This window comes from Bos indicus, chromosome 7 (genome assembly GCF_029378745.1).
Source record: "Bos indicus isolate NIAB-ARS_2022 breed Sahiwal x Tharparkar chromosome 7, NIAB-ARS_B.indTharparkar_mat_pri_1.0, whole genome shotgun sequence".
Classification (NCBI taxonomy): Eukaryota; Metazoa; Chordata; class Mammalia; order Artiodactyla; family Bovidae; genus Bos; species Bos indicus.
The window spans coordinates 14,931,403-14,939,441 of record NC_091766.1 but is presented as its reverse complement, the minus strand read 5'-3'; the positions used below and the strand labels follow the sequence as shown (position 1 = coordinate 14,939,441).

The 8,039-nt window shown below is 42.6% G+C and overlaps 1 protein-coding gene across 5 annotated transcripts in view; it reads right to left on the bottom strand.

Moving 5' to 3' along the window:
* Positions 1–348: 348 nt before the first annotated feature.
* ILF3 (interleukin enhancer binding factor 3) overlaps positions 349–8,039 on the bottom strand; it is a 49,280-nt gene continuing 41,589 nt past the window's right edge. For 4 of the 5 annotated variants that reach the window (XM_070792820.1, XM_070792824.1, XM_070792821.1 and 1 more), the window contains exons 21-22: positions 3,002–3,431; positions 349–1,361 (exon numbers count right to left, since the gene is read on the bottom strand). The gene's annotated coding sequence lies outside the window, so the exon portion shown is untranslated. The remainder of the gene's footprint in view (positions 1,362–3,001; positions 3,432–8,039) is intronic. The other variant, XM_070792823.1, reaches the window with a different exon arrangement.

Here is an 8,039-nt window from a genome sequence, read left to right as displayed (position 1 = left end):
CATTGGGGTGGCTTCTCTTGTTGCGGAGCACGGGCTCTAGGGTGCACAAACTTTAGTAGCTGCAGCTTTAGGGCTCTAGAGCACAGGCTCAATAGTTGTGGCCCATGGGTTTTTTGCTCCATGGCATGTGGGATCCTCCTGGATCAGGGATCAAACCTGTATGTCCTGCATTAACAGGCAAATTCTTTACCACTGAGCCCCCAGGGATGACTTCCCCAATCTTAAGAAACTTCCAGGGACTTCTGTGGTGTGCTGGAGTCCAGCCCCAGCAGGATCCAGGGGTACCCTCAGGAGAGACACGTCGGCATCAGCGAGAGAGAGAGAAAGAATAACACGGGGAGACCAAGCTTCAGTGAGAGAGGCCCGTAGCTTTATTTTCAGAAGGAGCTTTTATACCCTAAGTTGTATAGAGAAGATAATGGGTGCAAAGTCATGCAAGGTCAGCAGTGCTTGACCCTTATTGAAACCAGGCTTTCTTTCTGCAAACCTATCACATACAAAGGCTTTAGGTGATTTACATCATCTTCTGGTCAGGAGACCTGCTAACATTCTTCTTCTGATAAAGGTTAGTCAACCAGAAAAACTTATTTTCTCCAAAGGTGATTTTTCTTAAAGTTTGGCGCCGCTCCCTGAAAGCACCAGATAGAGTTGCATTCCTATAGGGCAAAAGGTGCAGTGGGGGATAATCAAGGGGAGAATTTATTAACTCAAGGGTCTAAGGTTGTTAACATTAAAGCTTCTACTTATTTTCTATATACCAACTATATTAATCAATACACTCCCACGGACACAGTGAGTGGGTAAGGGATATGGAAACTTGGCAGCAAGCATTAGCTCAACAAAGAAATCCTCTACTTAGTTGCATTTTAACAATATTAACTCCCCGAGAAGCTCTGCATTGTTAGAATATCTTAAGCTTCCTGTGCCTCTCTGGTTGGGAGGCTGTGAACAATCACATGTGTAGCAGTAAGAGTCCGGAAACCTATCAGGCAAGTTAGAGAGCTATCTGAGGGATTTGAATTGGAACACACCTATTATACCCTGGAGACTTATTAACTAGAGCTCTAAGTTGATTTTCTTACAGAGAAAGGTGGTCAGGGATAGCCCCCCATAAATGTCAGAGGAATTGGTGAAAGTCGTAAAATAGTAAAACAAACAGATTCTGGTTTTGGGGTAGACGCTCAGGCAGGTCCAGGGGGGCCCCTCGAGGTCTGACTCGCCTTGCCCATCAGGCCTCTTCCGCATGACCTTGTCATGGGCGGGAACTCCCATGCTGGCTCCTGGCATCTCCCCCTTTTTTGTTTCTTAAGACAGCCAGATGTAATTCAGTCGCGAGCTTCTGAGTGCTCTGTCAAAGAATTCTGACAATACAAGGAAGAATAATTATGAAAAGCAGAATTAGAGCGGCCACTGCAGCATAGCTAAAAATAGTAGACAGAATGTTCTTTCCTGAAATAAAGTTAGAGAATGTATGGAAAAAGTCACTTGCTACTCCTGCGGCAGTAAAATCTAATCAGGAGTGTCCCATGGTCTTTATCTGATTGTGAAGTTTCCCTAAATCTAAACATTTTGGAGCTATTTCAGACACCTGAAATATGATTTTTAATCTTTTCCCAGTCATAATCTGTGTCGTTTACTTTCAACGGTGTTACACATATCCACCGATAGTCGGCATGACAGGACAGTGCCAATTTCACTTTTAATGCCTGTAATTCAGTTCCAATATGTATTATTGCTGCTTCTAGGGCGTCTATCTTCATTTCTAGTTTCCTGTCTATAGCTTCCTGTGTTGCCAGTGTTAAAGAAACATTTTTGGACATAGTATCAACATATTGAGCAGTATATACTTGTTGAGTTAATGATATTGCTGCCACACTAACAGAAGTAATTGCAGTTATCAAAGCTGCTATTCCCAGGATCAGTAGGCCCACAAACCGCTGTGATCGCATTAAATCCTGTAGTTGTTGTAATACAGCAAGACCATAATTATATCAATGTGTGGTTACAGTTTCAGGCACCATAAGATAGGGTGGACGTTGCAACACCACAAAAGAGCAAACATTATATTGGGGGGTCAAACAAGATGAGAGCATACATTGTTCACAAGACACTACATGAGGTCCACCTGAATAATTCATTTGTATATTAAGTCTTTTGGAATCATTAGAGAAGAGAAAAACATAAGGCGAGGGTAGACAAGCTAAAATAGAATAAGTAGAAATATTTTCTGGCCGGGTTAAGGTAGTAGGGGCAGTGGCGGTAAGGGCCCTCCAAATTTCTGGTTGTCAAAAAGTTCTGCCCTTAGCCGTATAAGACAGCATAGGAGGAACAAATTGATTATTATGCCATCTAGTGGCGAGTAATGGCCAAGGAACTGGATTTTCTTTCCAATTGTCAAATCTACCGTTAAATGCATCATCGGTCATTGGATCCTGACCTGGATCGGGGTTGCTCCAGTCCTGAATGGTATAATTTCCTCCTCCTGGTATTCTGTAATCAATTCTAGAATTATAAGTACAAGATTTCCAAATCCGATACCTGGAACGACCATCTATGGTGTTCCATATGACATCTGAAGGGGCAGCATTGTGACAATTTGGATATTTTGGTGGAGATTTGGAAAGCAGGGATTTGTAGGGGTCAAGGATCCCGGGCATACGGGCCAGTAATATCCAAACTGACCGGTAATTTGAGGATGGGGAATCTGTCAGAATTGCTTTTTTAGAGGCTCCAATACATCCTTCTTTGGTAGGAGTAATAAAGCTTCCTGTATGATCAAATGGGAAGTTGAAACAAACAGGAAGATCGTCTGTTAATCCCTTAAAGGTATAATTGAAATTAATAGGGTATTTATCTTTTGTGTAGGAAGTGTATGATCCTCCCAATAACTGAGGCTGGTTTGTGTGGACCCGTATAGGGTCACTGTTCCAAGTAACTACTTGAAAGGAGGATCTGGGAAGTATGCCCATTACTTTTCTGGAGCGGGGGAGGAGGCGCTTACCTGGCAAGATAGTAAGGCAAGCAGAGCAATAAACACTCTCTCAGGAGAGGCTGGAGAGCCCTGCAGGGAAGCTACCCCTTGTGCCTGGTGACAGAGCATCTTAATCTGTCCCCAGGTAGGTATGGAGGCTTGTTGAGTTGCACAAGCTGGGCGTCCTGGTGGTCTCCTGCAGGGTAAAGAATTAGGGGGGACAGTATCTTTTAGACGGAGTTGTGACATCCGTCTGGTGGGTGGTTCCTCTTTCTGTTCATCCGGGATCTCTGGTGTCATCTGTCTCAAGGTCAGCTGGACTTCCCGTATCGGTGGAGGGAGTGGAGGTAGAGGAGGTCCCTTCCTTTTTTGTGGTCGAGGCAATGCGGGGACCAGGTGCCTGGGGGGCTGCGACATGATGAATCAGTCTGTCCAGGATCCAAATTGGAGAATCTGCGTCCTGTGGAAAAACACAAGCATATCCTCGGCCGCTAGTTAATAATGGGTCGGGACCCCTCCATTGTCCAGAGAGGAGGTCCTTCCACTTCACCAACGGCTTTATATTTTGTCGTTCCGGGCACCAATGGCGAAGCATTGCAGTGGCTCCAGATGAATCAACATTCAGGTTATTTATTACAAAGAGAGCATGCTGCAGGATCTGATGGGGGGAACTATGTTTAAATTCCCCTTCCTGTAATTTTTGAATTTGTATTTTTAATGTTTGATGTGCTCTTTCTACTATAGCTTGTCCCTGTGGATTGTAGGGGATGCCTGTGTTATGTTTTATTTGAAACTTTATACAAAATTCTTGGAAAGACTTAGAAGTGTAAGTAGGGGTATTATCAGTTTTTAAAGCTTTTGGTAGGCCTAAATATGAAAAACAAGTAAAGAGATGTCGTACTACATCCTTATATGCCTCTCCAGTGCGAGCAGTTGCAATAATGACATGAGAAAAAGTATTTACAGTTACATGAACAAAAGACAATTTTCCAAATGAGGAGACATGAGTTACGTCCATCTGCCAGAGTATATTAGGTCTGACACCGCGAGGGTTAGCTCCCATAGGTAAATTATTTATAGTAGTGGGACAATGTGAACAGGAATGAACAATCCCTCAAGCAGATTCTTTTTTTTTTTTATTTTATTTTTAAACTTTATGTAATTGTATTAGTTTTGCCAAATATCAAAATGAATCCGCCACAGGTATACATGTGTTCCCCATCCTGAACCCTCCTCCCTCCTCCCTCCCCATACCATCCCTCTAGGTCGTCCCAGTGCACTAGCCCCAAGCATCCAGTATCATGCATCAAACCTGGACTGGCATCTTGTTTCATACATGTTATTTTACATGTTTCAATGCCATTCTCCCAAATCTTCCCACCCTCTCCCTCTCCCATAGAGTCCATAAGACTGTTCTATACATCAGTGTCTCTTTTGCTGTCTCGTACACAGGGTTATTGTTACCATCTTTCTAAATTCCATATATTTGCATTATTATACTGTATTGGTGTTTTTCCTTCTGGCTTACTTCACTCTGTATAATAGGCTCCAGTTTCATCCACCTCATTAGAACTGATTCAAATGTTTTCTTTTTAATGGCTGAGTAATACTCCATTGTGTATATGTACCATAGCTTTCTTATCCATTCATCTGCTGATGGACATCTAGGTTGCTTCCATCTTGAGGAATCTGAAATTGATATCTTAATGCAGTAGCATTTTGATGATGGAGTGAATGAGAGGCTCGGGGTTCTTCAAAAGCAGAGGCCACTGTAACCTTGGTTAGTGAATCTGCCAGATCATTTAAGACATTTAAAGGTCCGGGCAGTCCAGAGTGAGCTCGAATGTGGCCAATAAAAAATGCTCAGTTTCCTTTCCAAATTTGTTGCTGCAGTTTAGTTAACAAGTGAAATATTGTGGTTTTGTTTTCAGGTAAAACTGCAGTCTCAATATGCAGAAACAGCCTGACCACATACGGAGAGTCAGAGTAAAGGTTAAATTCCTCCTCTGCAAACATAACAAAGGCCTCTATAACAGCTATGAGTTCAGCTCTTTGAGCTGAAGTTTCTTGTGTTTGTAAAACCTTATGCTGATTTCTTGTAACTATAGAAGCTCTGCCATTAGCTGACCCATCAGTAAAGGCCATTTGAGCATCTGGAATGGGGAATTGTTTGCACCTAACAGGAAAAATAACTGGGTGTCTAGATATAAAGTTTAACAAAGCACGTGAGGGTAAATGATGCAGAATTTGACCAAAATAGTTTCCTATGGCAATCTGCCAATTTTCATCAAACATTAGAAGAGCATCAATCTGTTCTTTGTTATATGGAATTACAATTTCTGATGGCTCGTTACCAAATAATTCAATGTTCCACTTTCTTCCTTTTAATATCAACTTAGCTATCAGCCCTGGATAAGAAGCCACTACCTTTTTAGCTTGAGCAGGAAGGTGGACCCACTCTAGGGGGCCGTTTTGCCATAAACCCCCCGTAGGTGCAGTTGGGGTAGCCAGGCAAAGGAATTGCCAGACAGTTGTCAGTTCAATTCTTTTCACGTAACTATCAGATAAAGCCTTTTCTACTTTGTGTAGGGCCTCCTGAGCCTCAACAGTTAATTGCCTTTTTGAAGTTGGATCAGGATCCCCACGCAGAATGTTGAAAAGAGGCTTCAGCTCAGCAGTGGTTAGTTTTAGATAGGGCCTTATCCAATTAATATCACCTAAAAGTTTTTGATAATCATTCAGAGTAACAAGATGGTCCTTTCTTGATTTTAGTGGGGCATGAGTTACTGTTTCTGAATTTATAACCCTTCCTAAATAAGTTATGGGTGGATTGGTTTGAATTTTTTCTGGGACAACTTTCAAGCCTCTAGCCAGTAATGCCTGAGTTAATTTGTGAAGAACAGATTGCAGGTGGGCCCTATCTGGGTGAGCTATGAGGATATCATCCATGTAATAGATCATGCATACTTGTTCATATTTAGCCCTAATATCTTCTAGAGCAGCATTAACAAATTTTTGACATAAGGTAGGGCTATTTTTCATTCCCTGAGGTAACACTTTCCATTGAAATCTCAAATAAGGCTGTTTAAAATTTTCTGAAGGGAGACTAAAGGCAAATCGCTTTTTATTTTTGGTATTTAAGGGAGTGGTAAAGAAACAATCCTGTAAATCAATAACAATTATATCCTTTGGGAATAGCTACCGGGGAAGGGAGCCCAGGTTGTAAGGCCCCCATATCTTCCACAGTGGCATTAATGGCTCTCAAATCTTGTAAGAGTCGCCACTTACCAGATTTTTTCTTAATAACAAAAATGGGAGTATTCCACGGACTATTAGAGGGCTCAATGTGTCCTAATTGCAACCGCTCAAAAACTAAAGTCTTAGCTGTCAATAATTTTTCTTTAGGTAGAGGCCACTGTTCTACCCACACTGGATCTTGAGATTTCCATGTGATAGGGTTGGCAGCAAAAACAATGGCCTCCATTATAAATTTGGATACCCTAATCCAGTACATTGCTGTCGAGGAGTTGGGCATATTGGCTCAATTATTCCTGTCTGTTATTTGCCTAATCCTTTTGATGGATCATAGCCCATATGGAGCATTTGGGAGGTCACTTTGTCATCAGGGCTAAAAAGTAGCACTCCCATTTGAGACAGCATGTCCCTCCCCCATAGGGTAAAGGGAAGCAAAGGAACTACATAGGGTTGGAAAGTTCCACAGGTATCCTCAAACTGCCAATCTAATATTTTTGCACTCTTAAGTACTGCAGGGGCTCTCCCTAATCCCACCAGCTCATTTTCAGTAGTATGTGTTGGCCAGGAGCTGGGCCGTTCTTTCCCAGCAATGCAAGAGACATCTGCTCCTGTGTCTAAAAGCCCCACAATAGACTTGCCACTGACCAGAATATTTTTCATGGGGCATTTCTGAGTAATTTCTGTTATCCAAAAGACCATATCACTGGACCCAAATCCTTTTTCCTGTCTCTCACTTTGAGTAGCGGTGTGTCCTATGGCAGTGTAGTAGGGCAAAAGTAAAAGTTGAGCTATTCTTTGTCCCTGATGAATTTGTGTAGTTTTAGTTGGGGGTGAAATCATTATCTGAATTTCTCCTGTATAATCTGAATCAATCACTCTGGGGATAATTGTAAGACCTTGCATAGCTGAGGAGCTTCTGCCTAATATAATTCCCACCAGGCCTGTTGGTAATGGACCTTTAACCCCTGTAGGGGTTTTTATAGTAGGACTATCTGGTGTTAATATTGTTGAGGTGGTGGAACTGAGGTCCAGTCCTGCACTGCCTGGGGTTGCTCTGATGAGTTCTGCGATGGGATGAAGGGTATTAATGGGTTTAGCGTTGTTGCCCCAATTGTTGTCGGGGCCTGAGGCTGGCCCCTCAACCCGTTTTCCCTACTGCTGGTCAGGAACTAGCAAGGTTCCGTTTTTATGGAATTTTGATCTGCAGTCCTTTGTCCAGTGATATCCCTTCTGACAACGAAGGCAAGGAGTCTTAGGGAGATTAGGAGTCACAGCCAGGGAGGCAGGATTTGGCAGAGAAGAACCAGCTGTTTTTTGGGGGCAAGCGCAGATAAAGTGCCCCTCCTGGCCACAAGAAAAGCAGGCTTTGGACAGGTTAGTATTCTGTCCTTGATTATTTAAATAACTCTTTGATGGATTATTCCTGCCTGCAAACAAGGATTGAACTGTCTGTTGATAAGAACTTCCTTTTATGGCTGCAGCTATGACAATGCCCCGCATTATTGCTGGTCCTACATCTGCGCATTGCTTGATGTAGTCTCCTATCTCCCCAGATTTTTTTATAGGACGTAGGATGGCCTGGCAGGTAGAATTAGCATTTTCAAATGCCAGTTGTTTTACCAATATTCCAGCTGCCTCATCACTAGGAATTACCCTGTGAATTCCCTCTATAAGTCGTGATACAAAGTCCTCATATGGCTCTTCTGGTTTTTGTTTAATGTTTGAAAAGGAAGAGGTTGATTCTTTCCCTTGAGGCAATGATCGCCAGGACCCAAGGGCGCAGGCTGTTACCTGTTCTAAAGCCTCTCTATCT